Source organism: Malania oleifera, chromosome 10 (assembly GCF_029873635.1).
Source record: "Malania oleifera isolate guangnan ecotype guangnan chromosome 10, ASM2987363v1, whole genome shotgun sequence".
Taxonomy (NCBI): Eukaryota; Viridiplantae; Streptophyta; class Magnoliopsida; order Santalales; family Ximeniaceae; genus Malania; species Malania oleifera.
This window is the reverse complement of record NC_080426.1, coordinates 8,789,720-8,808,007: the sequence shown is the minus strand read 5'-3', so window position 1 is coordinate 8,808,007 and position 18,288 is coordinate 8,789,720. Positions and strand designations below refer to the sequence as shown.

The window sequence follows — 18,288 nt, the reverse complement described above, 5'->3', positions numbered from 1 at the left end:
ATGTTACACTATTATATCTTTAATAATACTTAAATATTATATTATGTTTTAATAATATAATATTATTTTATATTTTTGATATTATGATACTTTATTATTATAAATATCAAAATAGAATATGACAATGATATTTTATAAGATAAAATGCATTATTGTATTATTTTATGAATATAATGCCATGAAATGGATGACAAAAAACTATAATAGTATAATTTAATATTATATAGTAATATGAGGACTTAACATATTTAATAATATAATAAATTGTCATTATAAATATTATATAGTAAATGATAATACTTAAAAAAGAATATAATGGTGTAAATATGTGTTATTAACTTATTATATTACATTATGAAATAAAATAATTTTGTAACACATGTATCACATTATATAGACAAATTTATCATATGGGGACATTGATCTTTAGTGTCCATAAAATTGAAAGATAATTAATATGATTTCGATAATTTTATTTATTATTTTTGGGGGAAATCTAAAGTATTTGTAAAATGAAATTTCTAATTTCAAAAAATAATTGTGTTTTTATTTATTATCTTACTCTTTATTCTTTTTGAATTAGAAAAATAATTACAAGGACATTGTGATACTTTAAAATAAAAGCATTTTTGTAATTTACAGAATAAGTTATTTACTTGTCATTTTTTAAAAGTTATATTTCATTATTTTCTTTTCACAATGCCCCTGTTGAAGTACGTAGGGCATTTTAGATTTTCACTATAAAACCTCCATGATGCTGTGCTGAACCGAAGCCCTAGCTCCCAAAAAACCCTAGAAGCGAGCTCCAGGTCTGTATCTTCTTTCTTTATTATGGATCTCTTCCGTTGGATCTCCACGGGGTTGTTTTCTTTGTTTGTGGATGTGGGCGATGATTACAAAGAGAGAGGGCTCGAGTGGGATTAACAAGAATCCTCATTCGATTTTGGGAGAAAACGAGAACGGCGAATGAGACGAGGATGACGGGATGGAAGATGCCGCCATTGAAGGCTTTGGTGTCCGAGTCATCCCCGTCCTTTTCTCTACTCTCCTCTCCCAAGTTCGATCTGGGTTTTCCTACGCGATGACAGAGCTTCTGTAAAAAAGTTACACTTGATATGAGCCCTAATTCCCAAACCTACAGTATGGAGATCGATCGTCCCATCTCAATGTGAGTGTGTAATCTTTTTTGCACTTGTTCTGATTCTGTAAGAGAGAAGTTTTCTATTTTTTTTCTCTCACATAGACAGACGTGCATACAGAGAAAGCTCCCTTGTCTGCCGTTTGCTCTTCAAAAGCACAATTTTGTTTTTGAGGGAGAATGGTTGGGCAAATGGGAGCAGCGGCCAGACAACCGTAGAGATGTGTATTCCACAGATGACGGGCATTTTTTCATCCCGTTTAGTCTACTGATTCCATCTCACATTTATTCTTCTTCTTCTTTCTACTTCATGATGAGCGCTAAAAAGACAGCCTAAATCTATGGTCGGAAATTATTTCTCGATTCACAAATAATGATATGAAAAAATAGTTTAGCAATAAAATTTCATCAGCAGGTGATGAGAGTTATATGTAATGAACTAGACTTTAAGCATTGATTCAATGTGATGTCATCTTAATCAATGAGTTGGTCATGGGTCACAATCAAAGACAATGCTTCATACCACCGATGACAACCACCACCGTCGCTTAATTTTGAGCTTTGAATTTGATTACATCTGCGAACGATTTTAGGATTTGATTTTGAATTTAGGTTCATCTAAATAAAATCCAATATGATTTTATATTACATTTGTTCTTAAAATCAAAATAAAAATCTCTTCCTGACATAAGGTACATGAGGTCAGACAAAGAGGCATGATCTAAGGCATGAATTAACAATTTTGCACTATAATAGTCTTCTGACTATGAGGCCTAGGGCCACGAATTCCCTGAGCTCCTACCGTAAGCAAAATGCTTGTGCCAAATCCAAGTACCTGAGGCTGTTTTATGTTCAAATTCAGATGCCTCCCAGCCCTCGGCATCTTGCTTTCTCTTAACGAAACAAAAAAAAATAAAAAAGGGTTTTTACAACAAAGAGTATCAATAACAAGCAGAATAAGGAGCCCTTCCATCTGAAAATTCAACAGCCCGAAAGTGCCAAAAAAAAAAAAAAAGGGTAAAATAGCAGCGAAGTAAAAAAATTAGTGATTAAAAAGACAGAAAAATGCTCTAGGAGAAAAAACACAGCTAGGAAAATCTTAAAAGTTAGCTACAATTACAAACTCTCCATGAGTTTTGTGCATGCGTAGCTTGGTCATCGAGTTTTATTTCCCCCACTTGGTTTATAATGTCAATTCATATTTTTTTCATTACAAACTTCAATTGCTACCTCCCATGTATTCCAATTCCTCTCACTAAAACAATGAATTGCTTGCTCCAAATATCAATTAAAATAAAATAAATAGTTAAGTGAGGATACCCATTTAATCTATTTAAAAATGAGATCTTCATGGTCCATACGAGTGTATCCTAATTTTTTATTCATTTATGATGAGTATGGGAGGACTAATGGGTATGGATGATTGTCACCATTACCTATATTATTGGTGCTGTAAAGTCTTTGTGGGTGAACTATGCTCAGGAGGGGCTTCTCAGGTCTAGCTTAGTTGTGCGAAGATGAAGACGTTTGGTGGATAGTCCTGTTGTGCTCTGCAAAGATGAAGCTGTCACGGTTATCAGTCGTGAGATTGTACATCGTTGGTCTAGCGTGCAACGGTGGCTATGTGCAATGTCGGTGGAGGAGTGCAGACGTAGAATGTGAATGAAGGGTGGCTCTCAAGCATGGACACCCACAAGGAGTAACTTAGATGTTGGAGAGCAATCTTTTATATGGTTGAAGTCCTAAAGAGAAAAAAAGTAGACAGGTACTACATCAATATCCTGTTGGTGCCAATAAATCAATAGCCATGTGACTTATATTATGAACCTCTTTCCTTCTTAAAATTTTAATACTTAATATTTTCTCTTTTTTATGTTTTGTTATCAAAGAAAATAAGAACGAAAACAAAAAAAAATATCATGTCAGTAAATAAAAATATGATTATTACGAATCATTTATATTTGATTTTTCTTAATTTATAATTATTTTAAAATAAATTTTTGTCTTAGTAGTATTTGATATAGAAGGAAAATATAGTAAAAAATATTTTCCTCTCTTATGTTCCTTTTTTTTTTTTTTTCCTTTTCGCCAACCAAAACCCTTGATCAAAATAGGTCCTAAAGAAAATCTTCTTTTTGTCTATTAAAAAAAAACATTAGTTTATTTTTCCAACCAATTAATTCATTTTCATATACGTACTGCATGATTAATGATTTTATTTATTTTATGGAATACATAAGATAAGCATCCATATGTAAGCATTAAAACGCTAAGCACATGGCCAATGCACATTTTTCACATACAAATGGTTTCCAAGCTATGCTTTAATTTTATTATGTACGTTGACACTTAAAATGATAATTGTCTTAGTACTAACCAGACATGTATTTTCATGCTATATACATACTTTATTATATTCATGCATATATAAAAGTGCTTACATACACTAGCATTTAACACAAGATTGTGTGATTTTTAGCATCAACAGCATTGTCCTCAACTTTGGCATTGATTCCTGTGTTGCTGCATTCAATATACAACAATCTCGAGGTTTGATGGCTGAAGTCCAAACAGGCCACTATTTGTCTAGAACCTCCTAACCGATTCTAATTTTGAATTATCAAATTCTTGAGACTCAAAAAAATATTAAAAAAGAAACTGATTATATGATCTTATCACCCGTTGGAGCCTCAAAACTAGGGATTTTTAAGCTAAGTGATGATGGATCGCTAACAACGGATTCTAATTTTGAATTATTAGGATTATCAATACTCTCACATTTATCAATGACTAATGGGCCATCCGTATTAGAAGATTTTCCAACGATTTCAGGTAACTAACTAAAGAAAAACTAAAACACGAAAAACAATGATATTTTTATTCAAATAACTAAGTCGTGAATACTACATACTTTAGAGAGGACACAAGCATGAGTATTTATAGGGGATGAATGATATAATTATGGTATTTTGAATTTCAAAAAATTCAACTCCTTGAAGATTGGAATCATTTCTTCAATAAGCATGAGTTTTCATGGATGAAATTGACGTTTTTCCATGGGTAGAATTGATTTCTTCACGTGGTGGAATTGAAGTGTCTTCATGAATGAAATTGATGTTTTCATGGATGGAATTAATTGAGGGGAGTGTGTTTTAATACCCTCTCGCAAGCTTTGCTGGGACTGGACAAATAAGAATTCAACCTTTTCCCAACTAAATTCAAGCTAGAAAATTTGTCTGGAAGTTCTTGATATATAATGAAGAACGAACTTTGAGGGTGCGGATATGTTCGACTATTGTTGTCTGATTTTTTTTTCGAATGTAGTTGATCTGTTGATGACTTTTGCATTTATAATTGAGCCATGCTATGATGTAACATTGAGATGTAGTGTACATAATGGTGATATGGATAATACAGTGGCTGTGAATTTTTTTTTTTGACATAGTGTTCACAATGGCTCTGATACCATAAAGAAAATTTGCAACATGAGGAATGATGATATTTTTATTCAAATAATTGAGCTGTGAACACTACATACTTTAGAGAGGACACAAGCATAGGTATTTATAGGGAATGAATGATATATTTGTGGTATTTTGAATTTCAAAAAATTTAGCTCCTTGAGGCTTCTTGAAGATTGGAATTAGATCTTCAATAAGTGTGGTGCAATGGTTTGAATGTTTGAATTCTTCTTTAATTGATGTGGGATTTGCTGAAGTGTCTTCATAAATGGAATTGAAGTGTCTTCATGGGTGGAATTGATTTCTTTGTGAGGGTGGAATTGAAATGTCTTCATGAGTGGAATTGATTTTTTCATGATTTGCTAAAGTATCTTTCTGGGTGGAATTGATATCTTCATGGATGGGATTGATGGAGGGGAGTGTGTTGCTGATACTGATTAGGCTCTATAGAAACTGAGTTACCTAGATCCCAAGATGATTCCAGCTCAACTATAGCATGCAGTTTGAGATTCAAAGTTTGGTGGATGATGGTATGCACAATGTACTATAAGCACATCATCCATTCTTTCACATGTTACTTCATTGTTAAAACTAGGGGAGCATTGTTCTTGTTTCAATTGGCAATCAAGATCATTTTTCGATTCCGATTCGATGGTGTTAAGTGTATCCATATGATTTTCTGTTTTGATTTCAATTTTATCAAGATGATCACCACAAGAAGTTGACTTTGGAATATTTTTACTATAATAACCAGAATCAAGAAAATATAAGAAATAAAGAAAAGAAAAGAAAAGAAAAGAAAAGAGGGAAGTTGCTTTGGAATAAGATCAAATTGTTGAAAGTTTCAAGGAGCCCAGGAAAACCGTAGACGATTTTCTTGCAAGCAAACTATTGAGAGCATTTTTGGTTTGGCAGATGGCCAAATTATCGACGGTTTCAGGGAAATCGTCAACGGTTTTCCTGCGGGCTGAGTTATTTAAGGGCTAAGCAAGTTTTTATTTTTCATAACTTAACATTTCTCTCTCTCTCTCTCTCTCTCTACTCTCACTCTCTCTCGTGGCTCTCTCTCTCTAAGATCACTCGGAGTTCGTCATCGGTCCCTAGTCATTTTTCTCTTCTCTTTTGGCTTGTCGGTTCACTTTTGGCGGCAGGTTCATAAGCTAGGGTTTCGGTTCTTTAAGGGTTTTAGGTAGATTTGTTCCAGGAAACAGGTAAGGGAATTAAGTTATATCAGATTTTTATTAAATCCGAACTGATTAAACTGAAGTATTTTGTTAGAAGAATACTATGTGACTTTTGGGAGAATTTAGGTTTATGAAATTGCTGATTTTGATGGTTACATATTTGGGAAAAATCAACGAGAGTAGGGTAATCATCTCCGTTTTCTTAAAAATCATATACTTGAGTTAAACTAAAATCTGAGATGGTTAAATCCTTGTTTTCGGTAAATTATACTTTTCTGGACTATTTGTTATATTATGGTGTATTACTCAAATAAGTGTGGCGTGAGATTGATGTTTTGGTTTAAATGAAATTGTTGGTTTCTTTTTGAAGCATGAAAAACTATGGTTTTGAACTATTTTTCATGAAATGTCGAAAATGATATGCCGATTTAATATCGAGGGTTTGCCGGTTTAATACTGGGGATTTTGATATGCCGGTTTAATAGCGAGAGATTATGAAATGCAGGTTTTATACTAAGGAATGAATGAGTTTGTGAAAATATTGAATTGTTTTGAATGTCTTATGAAATGAAATCAGGTTACAGTTTTTATTACTTAAATTGCATGATATGATTTAAGAACCCCGATGACCGGTTGTATTGTAAGCACGGTACCGTTGCTAGTGAATTATTTGGCTAGGCGCAAAGTGTAGTGGGTTTCAGACGGTTGGCCTGGGAAGAGTTGTTATACCTTCCCTAGGGTCCGAACTAGGATGTGGTAAGGCAATCAGACCTGTAGCCGAGCTTGCAGACGTACTTGCAAATGGTTACTTTGACTTCGTTTGAGCTGATCACTCAGGCCTAGTCTAGCCTTCGGACCACACAACCCATCATGGGGGTTAATCATGTCGTTTGTCCTAGGGGTGTCTTCTATGCATATATGTGAATTTACATAAATAGTGTTATCTATTAATGAAACGAGTTTACACTGTGGAAATAAATGAGTATTTTCAATTGTATAGGAGTGAGTACAATTCTGAAAATGCTATTTTTGATTAAATAGAGAAATGGATATTTTATAATTCTACTAAAACTTGTGTTGGCCACACCTTGATATTAACTTAATCGTCTTACTGAGAGGTGTCTTACTCCAATGATCATTTGACTTTTCAAGAGGTACCAGAGATCGTGCTTAGCAGGTTAAAGGGGCTGAGTTTTGTTTGTTTAGTTTATGTGCTTGGTTTGTATGGACGAAGTTGGTTTTTGTCTTTTATTTTTGGGTTGTAATATTAAATGCTTGGAGACCCTTGTGGATAATGGTAGTCTAGAACTCTGGTAATGTTTTGGAGAATGTTTAAATTATTTCCATTGCTTTTATATGATGATTATGGTATTAGAAATTCAGATATTACTAAAGTAGCACCCTGAGCCCCACGTGGTGGGTCGGGGTGTTACAGGTGGTATCAGAGCTTAGGTTTGCTGGGTTCTGCAGACTTTGATGGTTGAACTTAGACTACATTCTAAAATGATTCCGGCGCGAGACCGTGTATATATGAAATGATTCCGGCACGAGGCTGTGTATATATATGAAATGATTCCGGCACGAGGCCGTGTATATATGAAACATTTTCGGCGCAAGGCCGTATTTATGGAATGTTCGGCACAGTGCCGTATTTATGAAACAATCGGCACGAAGCCGCTATAATATCATGTATTATATGTTATCAAAACCCGGATGTTAGTTTAGTTCAGTTTCAGGAGCTTGGTACCGTAACTATATAGATCAGATATCTATATTCAGACTTGTGCTAACCACCCCACGAGAGGGTGGGAGATGGATAGTCGGTGTGGCTTTCAGTGTAGAGTTGTAGACGTCCACCTGACAGTCCGGACCAGGGTGCGGTGGACCCGTCGTACTTCGAGACATTTTTGACTCGGCAGTGGTCGGCCAGCCATTGTCGGGTCCCGCCTTTGGGCCGCACAACCCGTCATGGGGGGTAATACATGACATTAACTAGTTGTTCATCTTAGATATGTTTTCAGTATTATCAATTATAACAGATGTTTTATGAACGTTAAGATTTATTAATAAATGTGAAAGTATATGAGGATTCAGTATAATATGATGAATGTTTATAGATATATGAAATGTACTGTATATGTATAATTGCATTAAATGTTCATATTGCTATACAATTGTATTTAGTTTATTTTCCCTTACTGAGAAGTGTCTCACTCCTGAACCTAATTAATTTTTCAAGAGACCCTGAGAAACCGGCAGATCGTGGCTGCCGTTAAGCTTATTAAGTTACCCCACTAGGAGGGTAAGATTTTGTACTAGGATCAGAATTATTTTTGTTGTATGATCCTAGGGTTATTTTGATGTTTTGGAGGTTGTATGTAAATACAGTATTTTGATGATGTAGTAAAATCTGGTATTATTTTTTATGGTTGGATGATTGAGACTTTATACTTACTCTTACTTAGGTTTCTGCTGTAATTGAGAAGTGTCCCCGTTACCCACGGGTTCGGGTTGAGATTATCATTATTAATATTTATGTTTCATTTATGTTAAATTAAGCAGGTCATTACATATACATCCCAAAAAGGACCATAAATACCTTAGGGTCATACCTAAAAAAAATTCATCCTGATTTCAACCCAACTACTTACCCTTCAGTCAGGGTAGCACTATCAGCCTCCTCTATCTCGAAGCTCGGTCTGCTTGTCTATATGGATTTCTTGTAACATTGTATTTCTGGGGTGAGACACCTCTTAGTAAGGGAGTATGACTAATATCAGTGTGTGGCAACATGAGAATTATTGTGTTATAAACATATATTGTCTGTGATAAACTATTTCTAATAAGTAAGGAAAATCTGTACATAGTTTAACTACATTTGATAAATCAGGTAAAACTGTTTTGTATAAATCTGAGTAAATCGTAAATCAACATAACATACTGTATCATACTAAAATTTTGTATACATATGAATCATCTGTCATATCTGTATATTACTGAAATTATACTCTAAATGGAAGGCTAAATTATGAATTAACCCCGCATGATCGAGCTGTGCAGCTCGAGGGCTGGACTTAACCATGGCTGGCCTACCAGGTTAAGTCAAACATGACATAACTGCGCACTATTGCGCACCCAACCTAGTCCGCCCATCTTACTCTCCGTAACACTTCTCGGGTTGGCACATAGTGGGTATTGTGCTCGACCCAACACTTTCTGAATAGTGTGGTTGCATTGCTGGCTAACACCAACCTGGTCCGCCCATCCTACTCTCTACAACACTTCTCGGGTTAGCACACGTGGGTTACACTGTCTGATCTGGCTAGCTAGTTACGATACTGTGCTTATAACATACTTAATCCATTAGGGTTCTACTATAGTGTAGTATATTTCCTTAATAATTATAATAATACTGTTTTATGATTCTGTATAAAATTTGTCATAATAATAATATTTCTGAATATATGTTATAAATATATCTAGTCACGACATTTGCGCCGGCTGAATATCATGACATCTGTGCAGGCTAAATATCATGACATTTGCGTCGGTTGAATATCACGACATCTGTGCCGACTGAATATCATAATATACTGAATATCATAATTTTTCGGGACTTCCACCTGATCGTGAAGTGGAGTTTTCTATTGATCTAGTATCGGGGACAACATTGATTTCAAAAGTGTCGTATAGAATGACACCGGCAAAATTAAAGGAATTAAAGGATCAGTTGCAAGAATTGTTAGACAGAGGATTTATTCGGCCCAGCGTGTCGCCCTGAGGAGTGTCGGTATTATTTGTGAAAAAGAAAGATAGGTCGATGAGAATGTGCATCGACTACCGTGAAATTAACAAAGTGACTGTCAAGAATAAATACCCGCTTCCCTGCATCGACGATTTGTTTGATCAGTTTCAGGAGACACATGTTTTCTCAAAGATAGACTTACGGTTTGGGTATCATCAAGTAAAATTCAGATTAGAGGATGTTTCTAAGATGACATTTAGGACTCAGTATGTGAATTTTAGGTTATGCCGTTTGGGTTAACAAATGCTCTTATGGTGTTTATGGATTTGATGAACAAAGTTTTTTACCAGTATCTAGATCAGTTTGTGGTGGTATTTATTGATGATATACTGGTGTATTCAAAGAGCCTAGAGGAGCACGAAGAACATCTGAGAATAGTACTTTAGATATTGAGGGAAAGAAAACTGTTTGCAAAATTTAAGAAGAGCGAATTCTGGTTAGAGTAGGTTACCTTCCTTGGACATGTGATATCCAGGGGTGGTATCTCAATAAACACGAGAAAGATCGAGACGGTAGTAGATTGGGTACGACCAAAGAATGTGCAGGAAATTAGAAGTTTTCTGAGATTAGTTAGATACTACCGCAGGTTCAATAAGCGTTTCTCTAAATTGTCGGGTCTATTGATGAGGTTAACCAAGAAAGGGGTAAAATTTGAATGGTCAAAAGAATATGAGCAGAACTTCCAGGAGCTGAAGTAGTGACTCATTACTGTACTGGTGTTGATGATTCCTTTAGGTGAGGAGGGTTTCATGATTTACAGTGATGCATCACATAAAGGGTTTGGTTGTGTTCTGATGGAGTAGGAGAGAGTTATAGCATATGGCTTACGTCACTTGAAAGATTATGAGAAGAATTACCCTACCCATGATTTGGAGCTGGCAGCGGTAGTGTATGCACTAAAAATTTGGCGGAATTATCTTTATGGGGGTAGGTGTGAAATTTTATTGACCATAAGAGTTTGAAATACTTTTTCACGCAAAAAAGAGTTGAATATGAGGCAAAGGAGATAGTTAGAGCTGATAAAGGATTACGATTGCACCATCAGTTACCACCCGAGGAAGGCAAATGTGGTGGCTAATGCCTTGAGTCGGAAATCAGAAGGTGCATCGCTATCTGCAGTGAAGCATTCAATTCAGATGGATCTGGATATACTGGGGATAGAGCTCGTGGAGGGTGACCATTAGGTATTTATTGCCAATCTGGTGTTGCAACCAACTTTAGAGGAAAGAATTAAAGCAGCATAGAGGAGTGATATAGAGCTGGTAGAGCTAATATAGAAAGTACAGGATGGTTTGGAGAAAGGTTTTAGTATCTCAGATGATGGGGCCTTGAGGTTCCGTACTAGGTTGTGTGTACCTGCTGATCCTAAGATTAAAAAAAGTGATTTTGAGGAAGCGCATCGATCCTTGTATATGGTATATCCTGGTAGTACTATAATGTACAGGGATCTTCGAGATTCATTTTGGTGGAGCAGAATGAAAAGAGAGATTGCCGAGTTTGTAGCACAATGTTTGATATGCCAGCAGGTGAAAGCTGAGCATCAGAGACCGGTAGGGTTATTGTAGCCACTGTATATTCCTGAGTGGAAGTGGGAGCATATAGCGATGAATTTTGTCACTGGGTTACCGCCAACGCTTCACGAATAGGACACCATATGGGTAGTGGTGGATCGACTTACGAAGACTGCCTATTTTCTGCCTATCATAGTTAGCTACTCCTTAAACAGATTTGCAGAGATATATATATAAGAGATAGTGAGAATGCATGGCATGCCTGTGTCCATAGTTTCAGATCGAGACCCACTGTTCACATCCCATTTCTAGAGGAGTTTGCAAGAGGCCATGGGTTCTAAGTTGTCAATCAGCACTGCATTTCATCCTTAGACAGATGGACGGACGAAGAGGATGATACAGATATTGGAGGATATTGGAGGATATTGGAGGATACATTACGTGTGTGTGTGATGGACTTTGGAGGCAGTTGGTTAAGATTTATACCGTTAGTCGAGTTACGTATTATAACAGTTATCAAGCCAACATTGGGATGACACAATTTGAGACATTATATGGCAGGAGGTGTCGATCCCCCTTATATTGGGATGATATTGGCGAGAGACAGATATTGGGCTCAGAGTTGATCTAGCAAACTCAGGAAAAAGTTAGAATCATTAGAGATAAAATTAGTGCAGCGTAGAGCCGGAAGAAGAGTTACGCTAATACTTGCTGGCGAGAGTTGGAGTTTGACATAGGGGATCATGTTGTAGTAATCCTAAAAAAAAAATAAAAAAATAAAAAAAAAAAATAAAAAAATAAATTAAAATTAAATTTAAAATTTAAATTAAAAAAAATAATAAAATAATAATTAATTAATTAATATTATTAATTAAATAATATATATATATATATATATATATATATATATATATATCACATTTCCTGAAGGATCACGAAACAATTTTATTCTTCTTCTTCTTTCTTTCTTTCTTTGCGTCAACGTTCTCCTCAGCTTCTCTCTCCCACTCTCCTCCATCTCGTCTTCGTTATTCGGCCGATTGGAAATTTGAAAATACCGTTGAGCTCTGCTCGTCGCCACCGACATTTCTACTGGAGCGGATATGTCGTAGGAGCGGCATATGCATAGCTCCTGGGGTAAGGCTAAATCTCAAACTTACCTAAATTTCTCTTAAATTATAAGCCCCATTAACAAACAGAAATTGTCAGGAGACTCATGGGGAGATTTTATACAATCTAGCCGGAGCGAGTTTTCGAATTGGAGCTCCAACGTACCAATCCTAAATCGGGGGTAAGTTTGATAATTTAAGATTTTATTAGGCTATTTAGGGTACTCAAAATTTAGGAAAATTTTAGGGAAAGTTACTCTAGGAATTATGGCAAATAATATGGTAAAATTTGAATTTCAGGGTTCAAGGGTTTTTGAACACTTGAGGCGTAGGCCAGGGTGTTATCGGGCTTTTTTAGGAATTAGGTAAGGGGATTAAGTTAAATCAGTAATTTTATGAAATTTGAATCAATTAAATTGTTATGTTTATGTAAATATAAATATTTGTTTATTTATTTAATTATTTGTTTATTCCTTTGGGAATTTAAAGGCTATTTTGGAAACCAACCGTTCGAAATGGATTTTACAAACCTAAGATATATGGTATGGTATTTTTGAATAAAATGAACGGTGAAAAGTTTATTTATTTATATGGATATGTTAAAATGTGAAAAATTGTGTGGTAGATGACTTAATTTGTATGGATTATTGTATATCTGGATTTGATATTTTGAAATACTAAATTGTTTGAGAAATATTGGAATTGTTGAGAAATATTGAAAATATTTGTGAAAATACTGGAATTGTTTATGAAATGCAGGTATTTGAATTAACGGCTAATGGTTGGGTATTATTTGATTAGCCAAGGGCCAGGATTATTATTTGATGGCCGAGGGCCGAGTTTTAATTAATGGTTATATGCCGGGTTATATTTTGTGGCTGGGGGCCAGGTGTTTGGAATAATAGGAAATATATATGAATTAATATTTTAAATGGTGATTTTTATTATCTAAATTGCATGATATGCTTTAGGAATCATGGGGACCAGTGTATTGTGAGCACGATACCATTGCTAGTTAGACCATGTGCACCCACATTGTCTGGATAGAAGTTTAAGGGATCCAGCCGATTGCCTGTGTGAGGTTAAAGTAAGGGCGTCGGACCTGCAGCTTTGCTGTGGATGCCTGTAGATGTGTTTGCAGAGGATGTTATATTTGATTTTGTTTGGGCTGATCACTCAGGCTTAGTCCAGCTTTCGGGCTGCACAATCTATGCCATGGGGATGTAAATGGCGTGTTTGTCACAGAGAGTGTCTTATATGCATATCTGTTAATTTATGTGAATACGGTTAATTAATAAGATAATTTCGAGAGCTTATTGAGAAAGGTGAGTGCCCTGGTAGCAGTAATGATACTAAAGCAGAGGAAAGCTACTTGTATAGGCGAGTAATCTTCCCTATCCTCGGCTAATTGTGTGTGTGTGTAAAATAAGAATGTTTTCATAAATGTGTTTATCTGCTTAGTAAACTGGTTATTTTCTGTACACTAAATGCATGCTGGCCACACACTGACATTAACTTAGTCTTTCTCTTACTGAGTTGTGCCTCACCCCTGCTTTACAAACTATCTTTTCAGGAAATCCTAAAAATCGGGTCTAGCGAGTTATAGGAGCCGGGCTAGAGGTATAAATTTATGTAGGTAGTGTGTAGATAGAGACTTTATTTTTGTTTAGTTTTATGGGATGTAATTATGTGAGGATGGATATATTTGTATATAAAGATAGTTAGAACTCTGATAATGTAATTTGGGGATTTTATATTTTATTTTCATTGCTTATGTGTGTTTTATATTTGATGAATAAGGTATCAGGTACATTAACGTCACTAAAGTAGCACTCTGGGCCCACGTGGCGGGTCGGGGTCGTTACACATGTGTTCTTAAAAGTGGCACCGTTGAAAGGTGTTATAAGATTCGGGAGGAAGGGTAAACTAGGCCCTAGATATATTAGGTCATTTGAGATTTTGGAGAGAGTGAGTCTAGTTGCTTACAGGTTGGCTTTGCCGCCTACTTTGTCTAGAATCCATGATGTATTTCACATTTCGATGTTGAGGAAATACATCTCGAACCCCTTCCATGTGATCAAATATGAGGCACTGGAGCTCAGTGATGCTTTGTCTTTTGAAAAAGTGCTAGTGCAGATTTTGGATTGGAAAGAATAGGAGCTGCGTACGAAAGTATACCATTGGTAAAATCTCTATGGCGCAACCATGCAGTAGAGGAGGCTTCTTGGGACTTAAAAGAGCAGATGCGCCAGAGATAGCCACACTTGTTCGGCGAAAATCGAAGTTAAGGTATGTGATTTAATTTGTATAATGTAGGTTATGTAGTGTTTAGATTTTAATGGTTTTGGAGAGAAATTTATTTCAATGGTTGTAATCCCCTAGGATCCTTTGTAACCACGATATCCTCCGCCATAAGTGAGGGTATATAATAAAATAAGTAGCCAATTTTTCTTCAGTGGATGGTGTATGTTATAGATAGTAAATTTCGAGGACAAAATTTTTGTAAGGAGGGGAGAATGTAGAGACCCGGAGAATTATAACAAATAAATAATAAAGGAAAAGGAGAGAAAAGGAATTTTTCATAAGGGACTTAGTAGGGTCTCGTCGACGAGCGCTCTTTGTTGATGAGAAGCCTTCTTGGGCTCGTCGACAGGAACTCGTGTCTCGTCGACGAGAATTTACCGAGAGGGGTTCAACAGAACCTGAAGTTCGTTGACGAGGGTTATGAGTTCGTCGACGAACTCCCTTGATGGATTTGTCGACGAGGTGACGTATCTTATCGATGAATCTGAGTCTTATAAATAAGCTGTGCTCGGGATTAGTGAGAAAATTTCATGCAGCTCATTTCTTTCTCTCTCTAAACTCGTCCCTCTCCCATTCTCTCTAGAATTCTGATTTCGTTAAAGCTCGGATCAACGATCGGAAGGTACCACGCTATTCTTAGGAAGATTTTCTTCAAGTCTACTGGAGTAGTTGATTGGTTAGGCCAACTTGGGCACCATCCCAAAATCAAGGTAAGTAAGTGATTTAAGAGTATTATGAGTTGTTTGGAGTATTTGAAATGTAGGTAGTATTATACTAAAATTGTTGTGGGAAATGAGGTGATTATTTTGTTAAAATATGATTTTTAGGCTTTTGAGTTGGGAACGCCGAGGAGAGTCAAATTGAGTGTTGTTGTGAGTATCTCGGTAAGTTAGGTAAGGAGAATAAATTATAGCAGTATTTTGATGGAAATTATGGGTTGGAAATTATGTGAAAATGGTATATGATTGTTTACTTGAAATTTATTTATAATATAAATATCAGATGAAATTTGTGTGGCATATGAATTATATTGGAAAATGTTTAAACTATGATAAATGAATTATCCTGTGGAATATGTGATATTGAAATGTGTTATGATATGAGAATTGAATTGTGGAAAAATGATGAAAGTGAAATATGTAGGAAATGTATTTTTTGAGAAAATGAGGAAATGTGAAATATGTGAATGTGTTGAGAAAACACTGAATATTTGTGAAAAGAGGTATTTATATGATAAATGTGGTGAAATGATTCACGAGCTGAGAAAGTATTATTGAAATGATAAATGTGTTGAGAACAATGGTTTTGAAATGTGTATATTGTAAGTTAATTCTACAATATGTATTCTAAATTGTGAGAGATGAAATGTTGAATTTCGCACGGGGAATACAAACATGAAATGGATGAAATGCCAATACCACATAATAATTGTTGGTATGTGGCAGTGAAACCTTGATGGATAGATATGGAAACCCTAATGATGGGATATGATATTGAGAGTACGGTACTATTGCTAGTGGAGCAGTGCAACCACATGGGCTTATGGAGCATGTGGCGTGGCAGTAGGCTGAGCCGTATTATAGAGTTGTTGTGCCCCCTGACTCCGGATCAAGGCTTTGGTCGGCTAGTCGTACTACAGACATGAGATATGTGATGAAATTTGACTTAACCTGGTCAGCCAACCGCGGTTAAGTCCAGCCTTTGGGCCGCGTAACCCTGACCATGGGGGGAAGCATGACGTGGAGAAAAATCCTCAAGGCAGCCATGAGTTACAGACACGGCAGTGTGGGTTACCGAGGAAACTCATGTGCTAGAAATGGAAATGGAAAAGAAATGGAAATGGAAAAGAAAAACAATTGGAAATGGAAAAGAACTTAAAAAGGGAATAGAAATGAAATTGGAAATGAATAGCATGAGTTAATAAATACTAAAGTGAAGTAAAACACAATGCCTGAGGGCTTATTGAGTAAGGTGAGTACTCTGATATGTATCAGTTGTAGTTGAACCTAGGTAGATTGAGTTAAACTGCAAGCGATATCAGGGTAGAGGGAAACTACTTGTATGGGTAGGTAAGTTTCCCTATTCTCAGGAATTTCGCAAGTAAATTTGGGTTATATTGGATGATTTTGGAAATGAAAGTAAAAGCTTTTTGAAAGCTTCTTTTTTATATCTATACGATAGTAAATGTGGAATGGTATATTTTTCTCAAAAAATACTAACACTTGTATGCTTATATGCTATAATATAAATGAATCTCATATTGCCACACACTGTAGATAATTTATGCTGTCTCACTGAGATGTGTCTCACCCGATCATTTAAATATTTCAGGAAACCAAGATCGAGCTGGTGATAGAGCTCCCAGATAGAGTGGAGCAGGTACCCTGACTTACAGGGTGAGTGTATAAACTAGAGATGAATGATTCCCCTAGAGTTTTGTTATTTTGGGATGTATGTTGATATATAATCCTTTGGTTGGTTGACACTCTGGTATGTGTATTCGTTGTAGGATATAAATACATATATGTAATGACTTCCGTTGTTAGGATTATATATGTGAGTATGATGTATACTCGGTACCCATTTGCGGGTCGAGTTATGTATTACGGTATCAGTGGTTGACGTGACCGATATATGTGGTTTTTTTAAAAAAATGGTATGAAAAATTGGGGTGTCACAAAAAGGGTTTACCTTACCATAGGGGTGGTGCCTATGTCGCTTCTATAACAAATCCACTCTAGTAGGAATGTTGGTAGTAGAGACTGGAACCCAGTGGTGTTATCCGGTTCTCAATCGACCGAGAATCCGTTAAAAAACATGAGGAAAGAGAGAAGGAGGGATGGAGGAGGAGAGAGAGAACACATAGACGAAATTAGGGGGGGGGGCATTATCTGCGTTAGAATTCAATTCCTAAAGGTTCTATCCTTCAGGATGTAATATATATATGTATGTACACCCATCATATTATTTAATTTAATTTATTCAATTTAATAATATTTAATTAATTAATTTTTTAACACTCCAAAGCATATCATTTTTTAGGGCATTACAACAACAAAAAACAACACTTTTACTCATTTGACAAGATCAAAAGGAAAATTTTTTTTTGAGAAATTTTAAAGACTGCATGAAGAACACAAAGAACATGTGAAGAACACTAAGAAGAACATGTGAAAAATGCACAAAGAACAATAAAAAATTACAGCAAAAACTCAAACAAACAGGCTAATCATTAAGGCATGAAGGGGAAAAGATAGAAAAGGGAAGGTGACATACCTTCTGCAAAAGCGACTCCCTTTAAAGATGATAGAAATGAGCAACAGAGGGAGACTACTTTTAGACTCATGGTGGCACGAACCACAACGACACGAATCATGATGGTGCATTGCATATTATGATACTCAAATTCGGATGACTCGAATCTTGATGCTTTGATAAGATCTACTTATTGAATAAGCATCGCTCATGAGGCAACCAAGGAGTGAGCAATGCTCCCCATAAATGACCTATCTGATGAACACCACTCATGAGGCTCCGAAAACATGTCCATTTGATGAGCACAACTCATGAGGCAATCTAGGAGTGAGCACTGTTCACTAGCAATAACCCATCTGATGAGCACCGCTCGAGGCCCCGAAGACATGCCCATCTGATGAACATAGCTCGTGAGGCAACGAATGAGTGAGCAATGCTCACCAGCAATGACCCATCTGATGAACACTACTCATAAGGCCCCAAAGACATGCCCATATGATAAGCACAACTTATGAAACAAC

At 35.9% G+C, this 18,288-nt stretch overlaps 1 long non-coding RNA gene and 1 other non-coding gene across 2 annotated transcripts; both read left to right on the top strand.

The window, feature by feature from the left end:
* The first annotated feature begins 685 nt into the window (after positions 1–685).
* Positions 686–3,104, top strand: LOC131165315 (uncharacterized). The gene is made up of 2 exons (XR_009139537.1): positions 686–809; positions 2,621–3,104. It is a non-coding gene; the product is annotated as an uncharacterized LOC131165315 (long non-coding RNA).
* On the top strand, positions 1,290–1,425 carry LOC131167186 (small nucleolar RNA snoR143). Its single transcript, XR_009140043.1, has one exon. It is a non-coding gene; the product is annotated as a small nucleolar RNA snoR143 (small nucleolar RNA).
* Positions 3,105–18,288: the final 15,184 nt, after the last annotated feature.